At 37.5% G+C, this 23,997-nt stretch overlaps 1 protein-coding gene across 2 annotated transcripts in view; it reads right to left on the bottom strand.

Annotated features, from left to right (window-relative positions):
* The window catches only part of FCHSD2 (FCH and double SH3 domains 2), a 178,275-nt gene that overhangs the window by 107,692 nt on the left and 46,586 nt on the right, over positions 1-23,997 (bottom strand). The window lies entirely within an intron of this gene.

The raw sequence follows: 23,997 nt of genomic DNA, 5'->3' as shown, positions 1-23,997 counted from the left end.
AGACTAACAGGGAGCACAGTTGTCCACCTCCATAAAGCTCTGATTACACAGTTTGACATCTCCATTTCCCGCCAGTCCTCTGCTGTGACATGTACTGCGTTTCTAAATTCCAGCAGCCAACTTTTAAGATACCAGGAAAGGTAGTAACACATTCAATTTGGAGCAAATACTCATTGGCTTATAAAATCAATGAGTATTCTATACCAATATTTCTCAAGAGAGATTTTAAGGGGTTTTACTTTTTAAATAATACCATGGCACAAACCACTTCAAATGAAAAAAAAAAATTGGCTTTACAAAGAAATATACCCAATTACCGTTATCAATACAACATGAACCGGAACAAAACAGAATATTTATCTATAATAGGTATGGTGGGTATCAAGATTTGAACAGAGAAGACTATTTTGCTGGCAAGTGAGGTTAAACTACTCACTCTAAATACAGAACATATTACCTTTATATGGGAACATACGTGGTCCTCTAACATTATACCAGGGACTGATGTAATGGATTAGAAATCATTGACTTTGGGATGCTCATCTCTATACATACAACTTTAAAAAGAATAAATAAAATGCTGAGATGAAGAACAATCACATTAATAGACGGCATACTCTAAGCAGAGGTTGCCCAAGAAAAATTAATGCTGTTCTCTCTATATGGTACCTTTTTACTAAGCTCTGCTGCCAAATCAATTTGGCTTCATTAAATCCATTGTTGAATTCTTCTGTTTACCATTTCAATAGCCAAAGGGCAGTAGGAAATGTAGAGAAGCTCCTTGAATCTCAAGTTCCTCCTGAACTTGGTATGAGTATGGTTTCACTATTTCTAGGAATTGTGAATATATAACTGCATATCCACAATACTACCACTTACATAACTTGTACTTTGGGGAACCCAATTACTAACTCTTCCCTGAACATGTACAGTATTTTTTCACTTCTGCATCTTGTTCATACCGTTCCTATTTTCGGAAAACATCTTTCTACCACTCCCATTCCTACTGGCTGAATTCTCACTGCCCCTCCTTTAAACTGATTTAAAAAATTTCAAAAGCATATATGAAAATGTGAGAAGTTTCACTGCCTACTCTATTTTAATAAAACTACATTTTATTAAAACAGAGATTATCATTCTTTCTGCATTTACTAGCTTGAATTTTTTTTAAAGACCTATCTCTCATTGAACAATTTAGTTATCTCAGAGTAAAGGCAAGATAAGTATTTGATTGTCCAGTTTTGGTACTAAGGTGAACAATGAATTTTTAAAGTAACATTATGAACTCATATATTTTGAGTAAAAGATGTGTTTCAATTTATTGCAGTCGCTATTCTTTTCATCCGCTAATTGTTACATCTGTGGTCAGTGGTAGTCCCCTCAAGTTGGCTCCCTTATCATGACCCCACCAGACTTTGATAGTTTGTTTTATAGTTCTTATTATAGATCTTCAATTAAGCTAGTTTTCCAAGGAATTCTAAGTCCTTTCAGAGAGAAACCACATTTAAAGACCACAATCTAGGCACTTCCTTATCCTTTGGGTCTGACTCTGTACCTTTCTCCAGAAGGCCTTTTCTAATCACTGTATACAAAGTAGCTCACCTTTCAGCCAGTTACTTTATCTCATACCATCCTAATCACTTATAATCCTTATTACACTGTTACTGTCTGGTTTAAATCAACATTATATATTAATGATGCTCAGGCAAACATAAAAACCAATTATATGTCTACTGCACCCGTTTTTGTCTGTTTACTGACTATAAACTTCATCAGGTAGGAATCTTGTCTTTTAAAAAAAAAAAATCACTATGTCTTTAGGATACAGCAGCAAAGAGCCTAACATGAAGTAGTTGGCAATAATATTCACTGACTGCATGAATAAATGCCACCTACATTATTTTATTTCTAATGTATAATGCCCAAACTCCTTTTGTGTTTTTGCCATTCTCAGAAATGTTTGGATCAAAATTTCCCTGGGGAAAAAAAAAAGTCCCTGGATCCTAATTTTCATATGCTCAAAGGGGGTGGGGGTGGGGGGCAGGGAACTATATCATATTTCTAAGCTTATGACCAGGTAGTTTTAATATAATAAATAATTTCCTTAGTAAAATTATAGTCAAATTTGACCTTCTCCACTATTGGGGGAAAACACATATGTACACTAAAGAGCAATAAAAAAACAACAACAGAAGTTTACTCCATACTTAGCACTACACATTAAATTTAGTGAAGGTTCAAATGAGTCAAGTTCCCTGAATTCAAAGAATTCATAATATGTCAACAGATGTAAGAAGCAGATCAGGTAAACTGGGAGACAATACATAGGTTACTGCCAAATAAATGGCAATATGTGATATAAGTACACAGATGAAGAAAAGATCACCTGAAATTTACTTAACAAATTACATCTAAATGATATGATAGTGACTTTTTCAGTTTAATCACTGCTAAAGTTGTCAGAGAATACTTAATACAGAATATGAGATATAACATGAGGACTGAATTATATAAAACAAATGAACTTAACAAGCATTTCAAAACATTTATTCCTCTGAACTCTGTAAGGCTTTGTTATAACCACAGAGAAATTTGACACTACAAGTATACAGAATTTGACTTAAGATCACATAACTAGTTAAATTTGAATTAGAATCCCTAGTTATTCTAAATCTTTGCTCCCTTTCCCCTAAACCCCACCATTTTAGCTTGGATTTCATCCAATTCTTTAAAGAATTCTTAAATTACTTTAACTTATCTTTTTTTGTGTGCATTATAAGTCACAACAGCAAAGTCTAGAGCTCTCCACCACAAAGTTGAACTGTATTAAACTGAATGAGCCCTTCAGAGAAGAGATGAGGGATTCATGAAATAGACAAACAGTGAGGCCTTTAGATGAAAGACTTTATTCAAGTGAGTTCACAGAGGCAGGAATCAGGACTTCTGTGTGCTTCATGCAGCTGTTCAAGATCTCATCGGCATGGACGCTCAAGAAACGCTCCGTGGCCATTACAGGAAAAGTCCTAAATAACATTTCATGCCTCAGAAAGCATTCTGTACTTCACTGGTTTCCTTTTTATGTTATGCTTAAAGCTACATCTTATAAATAAAAGGTTTATTTATATAGAAATAAAATCTACCCCAATTAAGTGTCTAAGGAAAATAAAGGTATGACTGTTTTAAAAAGTGGTTTGTTTTTTAAATCACTCCCCCAAGCCCACAACATTACTCCTTAAAACTGGTGCACTAGACATATAATATGTATTTATGTTCACTTGAGCATCACTGATATATAATGTTGATTTGATTTCCAAGTACAGTTTACTCTGGAGCAGTGGTTTCCATAAAAAGTTACTATCAATATACTCTTTGGAACATCCAATAACATCCCATTCCAACTTTTTAAAAGCCATCAGTGTCTGATGTAAGACTTGCTTTGTTTTATCTCTCAATATTGCTCTAACAAGTGAAGCAACACAAAAAAGCCACTATTCAGTAGACACTAGGAAATGGACTGATGGCTTAACCTTTTGACCATTTACAACAGCAAATGGAGCAGGAGTGTGCTCCATGGCTCCCATTCAGGTTATTCTGAATCTATTTCTTCCCAACATACAGATGGCTCCACAAAATTATAGGAAACCATGTTATCTATATACTATAACATTCTGTCACGAAATTGCCAACATTATGCAAATTACATTTAAAAATTAACAAGTCTACTGCATAAGTTGGATACTTCTCATACTGATGTAAATTATACAGATTGTCTTTATTATTAAGTTACTTTAATAGTAATAGAGAACTTCACCCCCACCCTTGAGGAAACTTATGAAATATTTTTCATTGTCCTATTTTTCATGTCCTCCTGCTTGTTTTTTAGTTATATCCCCAATTAGAAGACTACTGCATGAGAAGATCCTGGGAAGAGGGTGGCGTAAGAAGCACCAGGAATTTATCTCTTAAGCCAGACTCAGTGGCAGAATTTGTCTCATATAACTATTTTGGAACTCTGATGAAGTTCATTTTGGCCTATCACTGTTTTTAGCTCAAAAGTAGTTACCTCCCATCTCCCAGTGGCAGGCAACACTTGTTCCTGGAGCAGCCTCTATGTAGGGTGAGCAATAAAGGCCCTGTCCTCCAAATATTTGGGATCTGCACGCTGATTGCTGATTCTGATCAAGGAAGTGGAGACGGAGAGGTGGGCAGCCATTGTAGCACCCCTATTTGCCACTGAAGAAAAGTGAACAGAGCCTAAGGAACCTTTGGGACACCATCAAATGAACCAACACACACACACACTGAGGGGAGTACTAGAAGGAGAAGAGGGAAGGTACAGAGAGATTAAATGAAGAAATAGTGATAGAAATGTCCCCAATTTGACAAAAGATCATATAAAAAGCCAAGAAACTCAATGAATTCCAAGTAGGATGAACCCAGAGACCCACAGTGAGACACACTATAATCCCAGTGTCAAAAGCTAAGGACAAAGAGAAATTCTTGAAAGCAGTAAGAAAGAAGCAAATTGCCATACAAGGGCTTGCCAATAAAATTATCAGCAGATTTCTCAACAGAAACTGAGAGGGCAGAAGACAGTGGGTCCAGATATTCAAAGTGCCAAAAGAAAGACAGTGCCAATTAAGAATACTGTATCCAGCAAAACTATCCTTCAAAAGTGAGGGAGAAATTAACTGACATGATTGCTAATGGTCTAGTGATAAAAAAGATAAAAGCCGAAACCGGTTTGGCTCAGTGGATAGAGCGTTCGGCCTTCGGACTGAAAGGTCCCAGGTTCGATTCCGGTCAAGGGCATGTACCTGGATTGCGGGCACATCCCCAGTAGGAGATGTGCAGGAGGCAGCTGATCGATGTTTCTCTCATCATCGATGTTTCTAACTATCTCTCTCCCTTCCTCTCTGTAAAAAATCAATAATAAAAAAAAAAAGATAAAAAAGGAGACAACAAAAATGATCCTTTGGATTTTGACTTTATATAACTGGATGGATGATGGTATCTCCCCCAGAGATAAATATACTGGTAGGTTATTTAATTACAGAAAGCGTTGTTGGATTATAATACAAACAATACCAGGTTTAGCAGAAGTATAACAGAAAAAGCCACTATCGCTCCTAAAGTGAGATATGTCAGGAAATCTATGTAAATTTAAGTACATTAAAACTAGATCTGAAAGAACAAATTGGAATTTGATTAACTGAAAAATGAAGAAGGGCTTGGCATAACTCAGGTAAAAAAACAAAACTGGCGATGTAAAAAATAGTAGGGGAAATGTGGGAGATGGGCTGGTGGAGTAAATTTTTACTTGTGAGCATCCAACTTGTTCTTTGAAACTTACGCTGACACACAGTGAATTCTTTTTTTAGTACCCAGGAGATATCTTCTCTCAAAGCAGCTTTACACAAAGTTATTCTTTCTTTAAGAAAGATTCTCAATGTCTTTCTTTTCCTCATTTTAAAATAAAAGCGCCATTAATATAATAATGCTTATAACAGAATCATAAAAATACATTAAAAAAGATATTTCCTTGGAACTGGGATGTATCATCTTGAGTTAATTCACTACGCTTACACAAAACACATAGCGTCACCTTCAAGATACATAAGGGACATAAAAGTCGCCTGCCTGAAATATGGTTAGTTCTCCACTGAATATTATGACAATTTCATAAGAGAAAGTATGTGTATAAATCCTGTTGGACTTTAACAGAAAGGAAATGTTAAGTGTTAATCTTCAGTAATGCTGTTGCCAATATGTGTATAAAACTTGGAAGTTTGTTTAAAAGGTATACTCCCTTTAGGAGGCACAAGGTCAAATCTACCCGATGCCAGTTATTTAATCATTTTCTAGTTTACTTCAATGATCCCCCCCTCAGTCTTGTTTTCTCCTATACAGTCCCTCCATTTATTCCCAAAGAAATTTACGTGCAAGCTTTAATTAAGAGAAAATACTACTAATTAAAAGGCACTGACTTAGCTTACCTCTATTATTTCGATAGTTTTTACTTCATTTTTTCCATTTTTCAGATCTAGATTGTTTAACCAAGAAATGATGGTTACACTTTTATGAATGTTTTTCCTTTCCCCCACATTTTGTAAATTTTTCTTTCCAAACTGCCAGAAGATATTAGTAAGAAGAAGCAACATTTTTTCACTGTGTGTTACAGTCATCTTCTAATAAAGATTAATATTACTTGTTAGCAAAACTGGCTTTGGCAGAATTAATTTTACAATATTTAAACATTATCAGCTAGAAAACAAATTATGGCTTATCAAATTTTAGAGCAAAATGTATGTGACTTTAGCTTATTTAGAACATTAAGAAGTCACTATACATCATAAAATTTGTAATTTTAAAAAAAATTTTTTGTTAAAGTCATATTTCAAGGCTTAGATTAATTGATACCTATTTGTAGGACATGTATACCTCTCCTACATGAAGGTTTTAATTGGGGGAGAGGGGAAACAACCTAGTTGCTGTTGCTTTTAACAGTAAGAAAATGGTTAGATTAGTCAGCATGACTGAACTGCCCACTTGATCTCAAAGACAGCTGTAAAAGCAGTTCCTTCTTCAAAGCAGAACTGGAATGTATCAAATCAGCAAGCAAACAATTTCATGTGCTTGACCTTTAGTCATCTCAAAATAGTTTACTTTAGAGAATATCATTTGCAAATCAACTTAATCAGATGAAAACTGCTGCACAGTGCAACACAGAAAGGCAAACAAATAGAGTGCTGTTAAAAACCCCTTCATGTATATATGATCATTTTGTACACCCCCAATAGTGTGAACAACCTACTGTAGAGACCACTGATTAGATCATGGGTTTTGGTCTCAGACATGATGCGTATTATATATGTGAACTTGGGCAGGTTATTTAATCTCACCTTTTGTCTCATCATCTATAAAATAAGGATAATACTTTGGTAGGTGAATAGAAAAACCGCAGCACATCCAGACAACGGAATATTCTTCAGCACTAAAGAGAAATGAGCTATCTAGTCATAAGAAGACATGGAGGAAAATTAAGCACATTTTACTGTGTGAAAGAAGCTGATCTGAAAGGCTACATAATGTGCAATTCCAAAAAAGGCAAGACTATGGGGACAGGAAAAGAATCAGTGGTTTCCAGGGGTTAGGTGGGGAGAAAGAAACAAATGGGGGAGTACAGAAGATTTTTAAGGCAGTGAACCTATTCTGTATGATACAACAATGCTGGGCACATGTTATTATACATTTGCCAAAACTCACAGAATGTACAACATCAAAAGTTACCCCAATGGACTACATCAAAATAAAAAGCTTCTGCATAGCAAAAACCAAAACAAACAAACAAGCAAACAAAAAAAAAACCATCAACAAAACAAAAAGGGAGCCCACTGTATGGAAGCCCATATTTGACAATGATACATCTAATAAAGGGTTAATATCCAAAATATGTAAGGAACTCATACAACTTAACAAAAGGAAGACAAACAATCCAATTAAAAAATGGGCAAAGGACCTAAATAGACACTTCTCCAAAGTGGACATACAGAAGGCCAAGAGACATATGAAAAAAATGCTCAAAGTCACTGATCATCAGAGAGATGCAAATTAAAACGACAATGAGGTATCACCTCACACCTGTCAGAATGGCTACCATCAACAAATAAACAAATAATAAATGCTGGCGAGAATGTGGAGAAAAAGGAACCCTAGTACACTGCTGGTGGGAATGCAGACTGGTCCAGCCATTATAAAAAAAAGTATGAAGTTTCCTCAAAAAATTAAATATGGAACTCCCATCTGACCTAGTGACACCACTTCTAGGAATATATCCTAAGAATCTCAAAACACCAATCAGAAAGAATGTAATCACTGCTGTGTTCATTGCACCACATTTAAAATAGCTACTAGTAAGACCTGGAAACAGCCCAAGTGCCCATCAGTAGATGCATGGATAAAAAAGCTGTGGTACATTTATGCCATGGAAAACTATGCACCAGTAAAAAAGAAGAATCTCTTACCCTTTGAGACAGCATGGAGGGACCTGAGAGTATCATGCTAAGTGATATAAGTCAGTCAGAGAAAGATAAGTATCACATGATCTCACTCATATGTGGAATCTAAGTTACAAAATAAACTGATGAACGAACATGGAAGCATGGAACAGGGTGCAGAATCTCAGAGGGAAGGCAGGGGAGGGTGGGGGTGAGGTGGGAGGAAAGATCTTGTATGCATAACCCATGAACATAGACAATAAAATAGTGAATACCTGGGGGGCAGGAGCAGGCTGGAGGGGGTCAATGGGGGGGGGAGGGGACATATGTAATACTTTCAACAATAAAGAATTATTTTTTAAAAAAGTTACCCCAATGTTGGTTTTGAGTGACAATGATGTGTCGATGTATATTCATTGGCTGTAACATATGCACCACTCTGGTGTAGGTTGATAGTGGGGTAGGCTGTGCATGTGTGGGGACAGAGGATATATGGGAACTCTGTACTTTCTGCTCAAAATTACTGTAAAATTGAAACTGCTAAAATTTAAAGTAGATTTAAAAAGTACAATACTATTTATCTCAAAAGAGAGTTATGATAATCAAAGAAAATTAAATATACACAGCACCAGATATGTATACTACAGGTACTAAATGTCTCCTAGCAGTATTCAATCTTTCATTCATTAATATATATTTAATGAGAACTAAGATCAAATATACCATGTATATTTCCCCCCAAAGTAACTCTGGTAATTTTTAAAAATTTTACCAATTCACTGACCACTTATTTGATATTGAGGTTTTCTTATATAGTATGATTACAGGGTCTCTCAATTACAAGTTAATTCTAACATGAAAAATTCAATTCAGTTGGTCATTATGTACAAGAAATACCAACACTATCACATCTAAGTTTTTAAAAAACTGAGAAATTTCCCATCATAGGCTGAATGTTGATGATTAACAAAATTAGTTAATTATTAGGACAAAAACTTCCTAAATGAGTAATGAGGCTAATTATCAAGGTAATAATTATTCATTTATTTCAAGACCATAGAAATTTCTTTTCCTTTGCTAATTTCAAAATTTTAATTAATTATTCCACATAAGTCAAATGGACTCCTAGAAAACAGACAACATTTCATTTATAATTTATAGGAGGATGACTACAAATCATTTTGAAGTTTCTTTTTAAATTCTCACATTCCTAATTAATATTCATGAGGATAATTTCACAAAAGCAGATACAAAACTATGCCAGAGGGGACATGGAAATATATAGTTGTGCCAGTGGAATAGGCAGAACATTTCTCTCTCCCCAAAATGGAAGATTTAAGTTCAACACAAATATTTCCTAAATAGTTTTATAATATTTAATCAAATTATTCATTACTCAGAAATAACACAGGAGAAACAGATAATAATGTTGCACAAAGGCCGAGTTCATTTGTTCTGGACAGGTGGCCAGTCTGTAGCTCTGTGTCAGCAGCCCAAACCCGCCCACAATAGCCCTAAAGACGATTATGCAAATACCAGCCAGCCCAGCTTTTTTCCCAGGAACAGGAGAAGGGCTCCTAGAAGCTATAATTGTTCCGCAGTCATGTGGAAAAACAAGCAGGTTTTTTTTTCCTTTTTCTTTTTTTTCTGGAAGCAGAGTGTTTTCATTAAGGGCACAACTACAATATGTGTGAGATATACAAACTCACACATACACACACAAACACATCAGGAAAAGACCTGGAGGAACCCTAAGTGTATATTTACTAAATGAAAGAAGGCAACATACTAGGGTGGGGTGGGAGTATCGTTAGTCTGTGCATGTATGTGTGTTAGTGTTCGAGGTATACAGGATGCCTCCCCAAAAGTATATGTACTAACAGCTGATAGCGCAATCTAAAAAATGAAATGTATTTTAATAAACACCACCTTTATAATTACTCTAAGTGTGTGTGCCCATTTTTGGAGGACAGGCTGTATTTCTCAAACACCGTACACAGCTTATCCCATGCTCTCCCCAGGTTCTCCTCGCGAGGTGGCTCTGCCTTCTCCACAACACCAAGTCTCCTGTGATGATTACACCTATCCCCGCCAATAAGACACATACAGTAATGCACTGACTTTGGGCACTGTATGAAACAAATACTCTCTGGCTAAGCTGAGGTAAAGACCATTCTTACTCCATATATGTAACGCATTTTTCCTTTTCATCCGGGACAAAACAGGCTGAAGATAGAAACCCATCACGTTTGAAGTGCAACATTGACGAGGAGCGCCGTTCCCTAGCATTTATTAATTAATGCTATCTCGTCAAAGTTTTGGTTTTTGATTTAATAAAAGTCATCAGAATCCTTACTTTCTAAATAGCATCTTTTAAAGTTGCCCGCTCTAAAACCTGATTTACAATTCTCTCTGGAATTAGTTATTTCAAATATGATTGCTGTTGGATTTTTGATTCTTCAAGATTCAAAACCAGTATTTTTTCCCTTTCTCTTATCTATCTTGTCCTACTCACCCCATAATCCTCTCCTCTATAAAATAAACGGACATTACCTGCTTTACTTAGTAAGAAGCTAAGATGTTACTTCTTCATGTATGCGATTTAATAGTTTCTAGAAATGATGTTATACTATTTAAGGGAGGATTTTTCTCAAAGGCTTATAAACAGAAATTATTATATGCTTCATAGATGTCAAATATATTATTTTAAAATAAGATATTACCAATTTTTAAATGTTTAACTAAGAATACATGTACTGTTAAGGTTAAACCAATCATAAGTAGATAACTTCTTTCACCTCACTAGCATTACAGATATGAGATTTTAGTTAATATAAAAACTCCACTGTCTATGACACAAATTCATACACAAAACTATTTTTAAAATGACTTAGCACACCTATGTTCATAGCAGCACAATTTACCATAGCTAAGATTTGGAAACAGCCTAAGTGCCCATCAGCAGATGAGTGGATTAGAAAACTGTGGTACATCTATACAATGGAATACTACACTGCTGTAAAAAAAAAAAAAGAAGAATTCTTACCATTTGCAACAGCATGGATGGAACTGGAGAGCATTATGCTCAGTGAAATAAGCCAGTCAGAGAAAGATAAATACCACATGATCTCACCCATTTGTGAAATATAATGAACAACATCAACTGATGAACAAAAACAGACCAGAGACATAGAAGCATCGAATAGGCTGTCCAACCTATGAGGGAAGGCGGGGGGTGAGGGGGTAAGAGATCAACCAAAGGACTGTATGCATGCACATGAGCATAACCAATGGACACAGATAATAGGGGGGTGAGGACATGTGCTGGGGGGTGGAGGTGGTCAGGCAAAGGTCAATGGGGGAAAAAGGAGGCTCATGTAATACTTTAAACAATAAAGAATTTAAATTAAAAAAATTTACATGAGACTCAATCATACTGCCATTAAAGATAATAAATAATTTTAAATATTCACATAAGAAAACTCCAGGCCACATATGGCTTCATCATAAAAACTTCCTAACAATGAAGAAACTTAGAGAAATTCTTTAAGAAGGGGAAAGAGAATATTCTCAACTCATTTTATAAAGCCTTGATATAAAAATTTAAGAAGAAAAAATATCAGAAGAAAAATTATAGTCTTCACTCATGAACAAATGGCATCCAACAATATATAAAAAGATAAAACATCAAGACTAAGTGAGTTTCACCCCAAGAATGCAAACTTGACTTAGCATTGGAAAAATCAATTAATATTATTTGCCACAAATTGAAAGTTAATCATATAACTGTCTCAATAGATAAAACAATTGATAAATCCAAAATCCACTCATGATAAAAATTCTTAGCAAACTAAGAATAGATGGGAATACCATAAACTGATATTACCACCTTCATTCAACACTGTACCGGAGGCCCTTCACAGTGAGATAAAGCTAGAAAAATAAATAAAAAGGTGCAGGCAGTCCTCACTTGCCTAAATTTCAGCTACTTACAGTTTAGTTAAATTACCACTCCTCCAACAACACAGTTTGAATTTTACTCATATATTAAACTTGAGTAACTACATAAAGTACGGACTTGTCTGCTAGCTCTTTGGTCCACAAATCACTGCAAATTACAGATATGTATCATGATCACTGGCCAATCACTTCACTTCTTTCAAAGTCTGTCAGTGATTCATCACTGTGCACCTGCTATTCAGTTCACACACAGACAGTAAAGGTGTAACTGTGTTGCCTCTTTGTCTTACAGTGATAAACTCACAGGACAGTTTAGAAAAATTAATAATCAAAAGAGGGAGTTAGCCAACAAAGATAAAACTGCAGAAAAGAAACAAAGTGGTAACGTTGGAGGGAAATTCTAACCAGATATAAATGTAGCTATAGAAGAAAAAGCTGACTATGGGAATGTTGATACCACTGCCATTTTAGAGACTGTATCCAGGAAGTCAGAGGGTGAAGGTGAACATATCAACATAAATGAAAAAAGTGAATGTGATGAAAAGTATGGACTTATCCCAGATGAATGCTGGTGGCAAAAAAAAAAAAAAATCACATTATGGAAACTCTCAGAAATATTTGATGACATTGAAAGTGCAAAGGATAAAGTTGGAAATGAACCCAAATATAGAAAAGACAATAACAATTCACCAAGGCATGTGATGAGAGAAAGGCAATCACTGACCCTGGGGTGGGGCTTCTAGTTTCTGGTTCTGCACTTAAGGAGCTTATACATCACCGCTCCATCCTAACAACAAGTAAAAAGCTGAAGAGACGGAAAAATCTACAACTCTTCATGGAGATGTAAACTGCTGCCCCCTGGATTAAAGAGGGAGACAGGTGACTTAACTGATGCAGAGACTGAAGAGCAGAAACCTCTTTGGAAACTGGTGCCAGGGTAGGAAAACATGAATTGTAATTGACAAATTGTGGGAGGCTCTATGTGAACAACTCAGAGTTAAACACTCCAGGGGGGCACAGCCATAGGGGGAACCCCACAATATTGTGAGAATTACCTCCAGGAGCTCTGATAAACTCCTGGTATAGCATACAACCACTTTGGGAAATTTAAGACACATTTAACCCTATGATTCAGCAATTCTACTCCTAATACATGACATAGGAAAACTCATGCATATGTGCAACAGGAGTCATGTACATAAACTATCATCTACACTAATAAAAGAGAAACATGGTAATTAGTGTCACTCCACTACCCTTCCCATTGGCTAATCCCCCTGTCACTCACAGAGTAGGGCCGAGATATGCAAATTAACTGGCAGCCAAGATGGCGGCTGGCAGCCAGGCAGCTGATGCGAACAGGGAGGCTTGCTTGCTTCAGTGACGGAGAACTCCAACGTTCCCCGCCTGACTTGCCGGCCTCTCAGCTGCAACTCTCAGCAACTATGTTGCGAATAAAGAAGCTAAAAAAAACCCAGAAACCTGCTTTACTCAGTGGAGCTTCAGCCAGCCGGACTGCAACATTGTATCAAATACAGACGGTAAACAAAGGCCAGAAACCTGTTTTCAGCAGCCGAGGCCTCAGAGCTAAAGCTGGCCCAGAATAAAAAAAAAAAACAACAACAACAAAAAAACACGGAGTGGTTGGGAGCTTCAGTCCCAGCCTGAAAACAGCCCTCAGCCCCTCAGCCAGACTGGCCAGGCACCCCAGTGGGGACCCCCACCCTGAAGGGTGTGTGACCAGCTGCAAACAGCCATCATCCCCTCATCCAGGCTGGCCAGGCACCCCAGTGGGGACCCCCACCCTGAAGGGTGTGTGACCAGCTGCAAACAGCCCTCAGCCCCTCAGCCAGACTGGCCAGGCACCCCAGTGGGGACCCCCACCCTGAAGGGTGTGTGACCAGCTGCAAACAGCCATCATCCCCTCATCCAGACTGGCCAGGCACCCCAGTGGGGACCCCCACCCTGAAGGGTGTGTGACCAGCTGCAAACAGCCATCATCCCCTCATCCAGACTGGCCAGGCACCCCAGTGGGGACCCCCACCCTGAAGGGTGTGTGACCAGCTGCAAACAGCCATCATCCCCTCACCTAGGCTGGCCAGGCACCGCAGTGGGGACCCCCACCCTGATCCAGGACACCCTTCAGGGCAAACCAGCCAGCCCCACCCATGCACCAGGCCTCTATTCTATATAGTAAAAGGGTAATATGCCTCCCGGCACTGGGATCAGCGTGACAGGGGGCAGCGCCCAAACCCCCTGATCGCCCTGCAGCTCTGTGTGTGACAGGGGGCGGGGCCCCAACCCCCCCGCCCCCCATGGGCCCTGCTCTGTGTGTGACGGGGTAGCGCCATAACCTCCCCATTGGCCCTGCCCTGAGTATGAGAGTGGCGGCGCCCCAACCACCTGATCGGCCCTGCTCTGTGGGTGATAGAGGGCGGCGCCCCAACCCCCTGATCTGCCCTGCCCTTAGTGTGACAGGGAGCGGTGCCCCAACTCCCCTATCAGCCCTACTCTGTGAGTGACAGGGGGGAGCTCCTCAACCCCCTGATCGGCCCTGCTCTGTGCATGACAGGGGGGAGCTCCCCAACCCCCTGATTGACCCTGCTCTGTGCATGACAGGGGGTGGCGCCGCAACCTCCCCATCAACCCTGCCTTGAGTGTGACAGGGGGCGGTGCCCCAACCCCCCAATCGGCCCTACCCTGAGCGTGACTGAGGGTGGCATTGCAACCTCCCAATCTGCCCTGTTCTGTGCATGACAGGGGAAGGCGCCCCAAGTCCCCAATCGGCCCTGCACTGAGTCCGACCAGGGGCTGCACCTAGGGATTGGGCCTGCCCTCTGCCACCCAGGAGCAGGCCTAAGCCAGCAGGTCGTTATCTCCCGAGGGGTCCCAGACTGCAAGAGGGCACAGGCCGGTCTGAGGGACCCCCCCCTTCCCCTGAGTGCACAAATTTTTGTGCACTGGGCCTCTAGTTTCTAATAAAAACCAATAAATGAAAACAACTCAAATGTCTATCAACAGTATAATGGATAAACTGTGGTTTATACATACAACAGAAAGCTATGCAGTTGTGAAAATAAACAAATTATAGCAACATAAAATAAGATAGCTTGAATCTTATATACATACTAGAGGCCTGCTGCACGAATTTGTGCAGTGGTGGGGTCCCTCAGCCTGGCCTGTGCCCTCTCACAATCCAGGACCCCTCAGGGGATGTCAGAGAGCCGGTTTCAGCCTGATCCCCACAGGCCAGGCCAAGGGAACCCACCAGTGCACAAATTCGTGCACCAGGCCTCTAGTATAATTATACATTTAGTATACATTTCTATTGCTGGCATTTTAAAATTACACCTATTATGTTTCATAATTTTAAAAATTTCCTCATTATAAGTGACTATATCATTAAGTCATTTAAGAGATTAGATGGAATATATAAATTTATGCATATACATTTACACTAATATGCTAAATGGGAAGAATCTTATTTCCTAATTATGGTATTTTCCCACTTCCTTTCTTCCATTGGTATATACATAGTAGACACTCAGTAAGAGCTTAATTAACTCAGAAGATAACTAACACAACAGTACTAAATCACAAGATCACATGAATCACTTAAAAGGATCACCTTATAATAACATTAGATACATTTAAGAATATAGGCTAGTATCACAAATCTTTAAAAAGATACAGATTAGTATTTAACATTTACATCAAATTTTACCTCTCTGCATCAAAGATTAAATCACTAAAAGGCTCTATTCAGTAGTGAAAGCAAATATTATTAGTTTTCATAAGCAAGTATTCATCATTCTATCCAGTTTTCTGGGCAACCTGATAAGTAATATATAATTTAAATGTTCTATTTGTTTAATTACTCCTTCCTATCTTAGTTACCAGATCCACCAACCATTTATGTAATTAAAGGAATTAATCAGCTTAGTTACATACAACTTTCATTGTTCTCTTAAACCACTGACTTAATGTACACAGTATGGAGAGATTAAATAATATTTTCAGATTAAAGAAAACTATTTCTGTATTTTTTTCAATCAAACATGTGTCAGAGACTGCTAGCTTTACTGGTATCCATGTTCTCCTCTTCTTCAAAACACACTGACGAGTTTTTCCAGCTTCCTCTTATTAAATTAAATGTGACCATTTGACTGAGTTCTGGCCAGCAGGATGTTAGAAGTAATGTATACTACGTTCAGGTCTGGCCTATCAAGACTGCCCATGTGCAATCCTTTTCCTTCTTCCCTTCAGATGCAGAGGACATGAGCCCTAAAGAATCTTGGATTAAAGGCATAGAAATCACTAACTCATCACATGAAGGCCATCAATTTTTGTTGTTGTTGTTAATCCTCAACTGAGGATATTTTTTCCGTTGATTTTTTTTAAGAGAGAGAATGGAAAGGGGAGGGGAGGGAGGGAGGGAGGGGGAGAGGGAGAGAGAGAGAGAGAGAGAGAGAGAGAGAGAGAGAGAGAGAGAGAGAGAATGATATGAGAGAGACATATCGCTTGGTTGCCTCCTGCACGTGCCCTAACCAGGACTGGGGATGGTACCTGCAACCCAGGTACATGTCCTTGAGCGGTAATCGAACCTGAGACCCTTTGGTACACAGACTGATGCTCTAACCTTGAGCAATACTGGCCAGGGCCATTCAACAAATTTTGGCAATAAAGTGGAAGTGAATGAGAAATACATTTCTTTTTGCTAAACTTCAGAGATTTCCTGGTTGTTGGTTAAAGCAATTAGCCTTTCCTGAGAAACACAGAATATTTACCAGTGAAAGTTATTAGTAACTCTACAAATTAGTAATTTGTTTCCAAATTCGTTACTATTGACACATTCAGAGCCTGCCAGTATCCCCATATCACCTTTGTATGATTCAGCCGTGGGCAAACTACAGCCTGCGGGCCGGATCCGGCCCGTTTGAAATGAATAAAACTATTGGAAAAAAAGACCGTACCCTTTTCTGTAATGATGTTTACTTTGAATTTATATTAGTTCACACAAACACTCCATCCATGCTTTTGTTCCGGCCCTCCGGTCCAGTTTAAGAACCCATTGTGGCCCTCGAGTCAAACAGTTTGCCCACCCCTGGTATAATTCAAAGACCATTTTAGTAGATATATTAGGAAAAGGCACCCCTCTGGGAGGACATACTAGTAACTCCACAGGAAATAGCATGGCAAGGCAACCATATCTCTGTGAAGGAAAGAAGTCCCTTTCTCCAAGGGACTATAAGGCTTACCCAGAAAAGCCAGGACCAGATTTCAATTTCCTACTGAACCCTAACTTAGCAAGGGCACAACTGTACAACTGTTCTAAAAGGCCCTGGACATACTTCTCTACTCCTCCTTTTCCAACGATAGGAAAAGGGTACTCCTACAGTTTCTTACTAGCGCATTTTCTCTATCAACTATAATTCACAGTAAAACAGGCACATATTAATTTTTCCGCATATATACAAGATAATCTTTATGTCAAAAACCATACAAATAATTCTGAAAATTAAGATTTAGAATAAAACATTTAAATTTAGGTGGTCAAATTATTCTTTTGTTTCAATACATTTCAAGAAGAAACCCACATTGTTTTTTTTAAAATATTAAAATCAAGTTTCTCATTCTTTTTAAAAAAATATATATTTCTTTATTGATTTCAGAGAGGAAGGGAGAAGGAAGAGAGAGAAACATCAATGATGAGAGAGAATCATTGATCGGCTGCCTCCTGCATGCCCCCTACTGGGGATCGAGCCTGCAACCCAGGCATGTGCCCTTGGCCGGAATTGAACCTGGGACCCTTCAGTCCGCAGGCTGACGCTCTATCCACTGAGCCAAGCCGGCTAGGGCAAGTTTCTCATTCTTTTAAGTAAAATCCATTGCAAGCATAGTATAGACATGCTTTCCGCTGTTATTGATTTAAAATTACCCCACGTCCCCGTTTTCCTGGCACTGTGTAAAATTAAGGCTAGGGCAACCACTGTGAAGGGTGATGGAAGGAATCCAGCCTGGCCAAGACATCTGAGCTTAGCACTACTTGCTCAAGAAAATCAATAAACTTCTTAGAAGCTGAGATTGTTCATCTGAATAAGAGTTATGGTAGATATCTCCAATTACAAACAGGATATCTCCCGTTACAAATTTCCTCAAGTCCAACCATGGATATACAACACAAGCAATGTGATACCTTGAAAGTCAAGCAAAGGTATACAATTATTGTATTAAATTGAACCTACAAAATGCCTAGCATAGTGACGAGGACACAGATACTGAATAAGTATTACTTCACTTTTAAGCTTAACAATAAATTTTGTAACTATTGAATTCATTACCTAAAATAAGACTTTACAAACAATATTTCCAGTCACTTCCAAATAATTCCAAATAATACCAATCTACAATAACAGAATTCAAAATCTGTCTTTTAGAGGTTAAGCATGTATATTAGAGATATACATTAAAATTAGAAAATACTGTATGTAATGGGTGAATATTGTATATAAAGCAATGCACATATTATAAACAAAAATAATTCATTGGAAGGTCAAGGGGGGGAAAGGAGACATATGTAATACTCTTTGTAATACTTTTAGCAATAAAACAAAATTTAAAAAAATAATTCATCAATTTTCTAGTATGCTATATAAAAATATTCTAAAACGAAAGATGGGGAGGAAAGTCAAAAAGGTCTCTTGCCTGACTTTCTGGAAGAACTTTCGAGAAGTCCCTATGAATTGATTTTAAAAAGAAAAACAACCAATAAAAAGAATATGTGAATAGCAAATACAGCAAAGTGCATTGCAAATAGCTATAAACATGAGACTATGCATAGACACGAGTATTCAGAGAAATGAAACTTAAAATTAGATACTATTTCTGATCCATCCTGGCAAAAAAAAAAGTATGATTGGCAGTGTCTACTCCTGGTCAGGGCGAGATGCACCGGTTCTCCTGATCTGGAGTCTCCCCTCATCCGATGCTCACACTCAGCAGTTTCAGTGACCCCGACCCGCCCATGAGTCACTTAGTAGCCATGTAGGTTATCAGATCGACCTTTGAGGTATTGCGGTGCGTTAAAGTAACCCTTACTTTGCTTAATAGTGGCTTCAAAGCTCAAGCGTAGTGATGCTGGCAATTCGGATTTGCCAAAGAGAAGTTCTTGACTTAATAAGAAAAAAAAAGTCATATGCTGATGTTGTGAGATCTATGGCAAGACTGAATTTTCTATCCGTGAAATTGTGAAAAATGAAAAAGAAATTCGTGCTAGTTTTGCTGAAAGATACCACATTCACATAACTTTTTTAAAAAAATATATTTTATTGATTTTTTACAGAGAGGAAGGGAGGGGGGTAGAGAGCTAGAAACATCGATGAGAGAGAAACATCGATCAGCTGCCTCCTGCACACCTCCGACTGGGGATGTGCCCGCAACCAAAATACATGCCCTTGACCGGAATCGAACCCGGGACCCTTCAGTCTGCAGGCCGACGCTCTATCCACTGAGCCAAACGGTTACGGCCATAACTTTTATTACAGTAGTTATTTATTCAATTTCATTGTTAATCTTACTGTGCCTAATTTATAAATTAAACTTTATCCTAGGTATGTATGTACAGTAGTTCCCTTTGTCTACGGCGATAAGGTTGAAGAAAAAATCAGTGGATGCATGAAACAGCGGACAGTACCGAACTCCATATACACGATGTACTTTTTCCTATACATACATACCTTTTCACTCAAAGGAAGCACTTTACAAGCGGCTTCTCTTTGGCATCATCACTACTCTTTCGTTTTGGGGCCATTATGAAGCAAAATAAGGGTCACTTGAACACAAGCACAGCGATACCACGACAGTCAGTCTGATGACCAGATGGGTGCTAGCGGACTAACAGGAGGGTAGTGTACACAGCATGAATACACGGGACAAAGGGATGATTCACACCCTGGAAGGGACGTAGCAGGGCTGCACGAGATTACATCGTGCTACTCAGAATGGTGAGCAATTTAAAACTTAAGAATTGTTTATTTCTGCAATTTTCCATTTAATATTTTCAGATCACAGTCGACTGTGGGTAACAAACCACGGAAAGTGAAACCACAAATAAGGGGGGGCTACTGCATAGGAAAAAATGTATACATAGAGTTCAATATCTGCAGTTTCAGGAATCCACACAGGATCTTGGAACATATCCCCGCACATAAAGGGGGACGCTACTATGAATCACTAGTGGAAATATAAATTGCTGTGGTATTTAATAAGTTTTTAGAAAAAAGTTTTTAATTGTCTAACCTGTTAATATCTATTAAAATTCTAATGCACATATGCTTTTCTGCAGGGATGTCATTTTTGGAATTATTAAAAGCACAAGTATAACAAGATAAATAAAAATGTTAATTGCAGTATTATTTTTAACAATTTAAGTCAATGTGGATGTTACATAATTATACCCATAATATGAATGATGATACTACCAATAAAATTGAGATCTTTATTCACTTGAGACAAATATCAATAATAAAAATACTATTAAATATGAAAGACAAAATGTAGAATAAGTTTAAGTATGATGCTATTTTTTATAAAGGATAAAAAACTACATATTAAATGAGTACACATAAAAGAAAAAGATTCATACCAAACATAAGGTGAATTTGAAAAAAAATTTAAAAAGACAATTCATTTTACCTTATGTACTTCTGTATTATTTGAATTATTAAAACCAAAATTTTCAAATTAAAAAAATTCTTATGAGCCTGGTCTGGCTCTGTGACTGAGCATCGTTGGCCAGTGAACCAAGAGGTCATGGTTCGATTACAAGTCAGGGTACATGCCTGGGTTACAGGCTCGAGCTCCCAGTGCTGGCATGCAGGAGGCAGCCTATTAATGATTAGATTCTCCCATCACTGATGTTTCTATCTCTCTCTCTTCCTCTCTCTGAAATCAATAAAAATACATTTTAAAAAATTCTTATGAAACACAGTTAAAATGTCTGACATGTGCCCAAATAATGGGACAGAAAACTGTTAGCTCATTTACTGTATTTTATCCAAGGCTGTAAGAAAAGAATTCAATCATCCATAATATTAAATGACATGATATATACTTGAATTTATTTTCTGAGTACATGTAACTAGAAGAGGAAACGGAACACAAGCAATCTTATATTTTGCCTTGGATTCTTATCTTCAGATACAACAAAAAATACCAGCCTTTGAGAGTACATATTCACTTGCCAAAGACAATACAAAAAGTCCTGCAATAAAGTATTAAGCTATGATGTAACATATAACTTATCTATAAAATTGTTCTATGATTCCTAGTGGCAAATATTTATGTACCTTCCTTTATAAATAGAAATGGAATTTTTTTCTTTTCACTTGGCATCAATGTGATACCTACGAGTACTTTGTAGGAGCATGCTTTTCAAAATGCTTTTATAAAACGTGTTGACTTTTTTATAACATGCAAAGCACTGAGCCTCTCAGAATTCACTCAGTATTTGCTAAATGACACGGATGATGTAATCTCATTTCAGTTTAGCAACAACTGTTAGTTACTTATTAAGCCCACTATGTAGAGGAGGAAACAGTTTAAGTAACTTATTTAGGGTGACTGAGTTAACAAATGATAGACCCAGAATTAGAATCTCAATATACTGACTGGCACAGTGCATTCAACTCAATACCACGAAGCCTCACAGGAGTAAAGTCTGGCTGTGCGTTTAGTACAGGGTGGAGGAGATCAGATTTAGTGGTAATATATGTAAAAGAATTACTCGTTTTGAGTTTAAGCTACCTAAAAGGATAACGCAACTTAGCCTATATTAACAGAAACCATAACATCACTGAGTGACCAATACATATGAAATACATTAGTAAAATTAAAAAAAATAAAAACACAGAAGAAACATTCTGCTCTTCTGAGACAATCACATCTACAGGATCATTAAATTGGATTCTGATCTGAGTATCAATATCTGAGGAACAACGACAGAAAACAGATAGATAAAAGGTTTAAAACAGGGTTGCACAGTCTATTCAAGTATAAATTGAATACAGAATTTCAGGACCAGAAAGACTATGAGTGGGACACACACCTGCCGAAAGAGGTAAGAACGAGCATAAAAGTTATCCTCAAATTCCTAAAAGACTATCATGTATCCATGAAGATTACCTGGAAGGGAAGATTTTTGCTCAATACCTATAGGAAATTTCTAACTAAATGATGAATGCTTTGAGATATAGTGAATTATGATCACTGAATTCAGAAAGAGGCTGCAAGGACTGTAGTGGTTGGCAAATTTTTACTGTAAAGTGTCAGAGAGTAAATACTTTTGGCTTTGCAGGCCATATGATCCCTGTGCCCATTCTGCCAACGTAGCAAGAAAGCAACCATACGTAACATGTACACAAAGGAGTGTGACAACTATGGTTCAATAGAACTTTATTTACAAAAACAAGTGTCAGGCCAAGTGGCTATGGTTTGCCAACCCCTCCTCTATAGTAAAAAGAAAGAATAAATGTAAAGAGGTTGGAACACACAGTCTTTACACCACTAGATAAAACAACTTGAGAAAGTGTAAACATTCATTTCCATAATGTCATTTTATAATAAATTTAATATTTTCAGTTACATTAAGTAGGTAAATAAGTATTTTCACCTGTAATTTACAGATAGCAAAAAAAAACCGTAACAGATCTTTTTTGACAAGGAAAGATACACCTTCTCTGAATAAGGCAGGAGTAGTAAATCAAATGATAACAATGGAAGTTATTTGGAAACAAGAAACAGCAAAAGTTCATTCTAATTTTACTTGTAAGTATAATTAACAGTGACATGCTAAAGCCAAAGTGTGTTGACCTGCTATAAAATAATAAAACCATAAAACTGAAGTGGCAATTATTTAGATAACATAAAGAAGTAAGTTCAAAACAAACTAATTTGAAAATAAAGAGTGTTAAATTATAGAGCCAAAAAAAGCAGATGTTCCTTCTTTCACATATAAACATTAGTGCTTTCTAAGCTTCCTATACTAGCTCTTCAGATACTAAAACTTACAAAACAAAAACAAAAATCACCATGTATCTTGACATTAGGAAAACGCTCCTTCTAAGATGTTTGCTTGGAAATATTCAGTGAATCTGCAACAAAGAACCAATTTATTTTTTAAAAAATATTTTATTTATTTTAGAGAGAAAGGGAGAGGGATAGAGAGATAGAAACATTGACGAGAGAAAAACATTGATTGGCTGCCTACTGGGGATCAAGCCCACAACCCAGGCATGCGCCCTGACCAGGGATCAAACTGGTGACCTCTTGGTTCATGGGTCGATGCTCAATCACTGAGCCACAATGGCCGGGCCAAGAAATCAATTTCTCATGATATTATAGTTTGATGCATTCAGGAACTGGCTAATCATATGAAAACATAATTCATAGAACACACACACCTAGCAAAGTATTTCTTATAAGTGCAGAGAAAATATGGCAATTCCTTTAGTATATGCCAGATTTGAATATGATGGTGTTATACAGAATTTTAGCTTCACTGCCAAACATCACTAACTCTGAATTGTATAAATTTATGAAGGATTATGTAGTCAACAAATGTGATTTAGAGTTTAAGTTTTGTGTAACAGTATATTCTGGCAGTGCAAATTTAATGATAGGAACAGATTAAGGATTTTACTCCAGCGTGTAAAGCAGTGTACTGCTTTCTTCATCAAGAAACTCGTGCTATGATTTAAAAAGAACACACAAAAACACTCACCTGTGTAAACAGTGTGCATAGTGACACAGATAACTGTGGATCGCTTAAAGGTTAATACAATATATTAGAGAGCATGCTCCTCACTGACTGATCACATGGAAACTGGTCATGTGGTACTACTACTACATGCTGAAGTTCCATGGTTACCAAGGAGAAATGTTCTGTTGAATATGAACAATGAAATGAACTCTTAGTGTTTCTACAAGATAAAAAAAAATGTGGTACCAATGTTTTAAAGATGTGAATTGGACAGCCACACTT

Source organism: Myotis daubentonii, chromosome 9 (assembly GCF_963259705.1).
Source record: "Myotis daubentonii chromosome 9, mMyoDau2.1, whole genome shotgun sequence".
In the NCBI taxonomy this organism is placed as follows: Eukaryota; Metazoa; Chordata; class Mammalia; order Chiroptera; family Vespertilionidae; genus Myotis; species Myotis daubentonii.
Note: the sequence above shows the minus strand (reverse complement) of the source record. Positions and strands in the feature narration are given on the sequence as shown.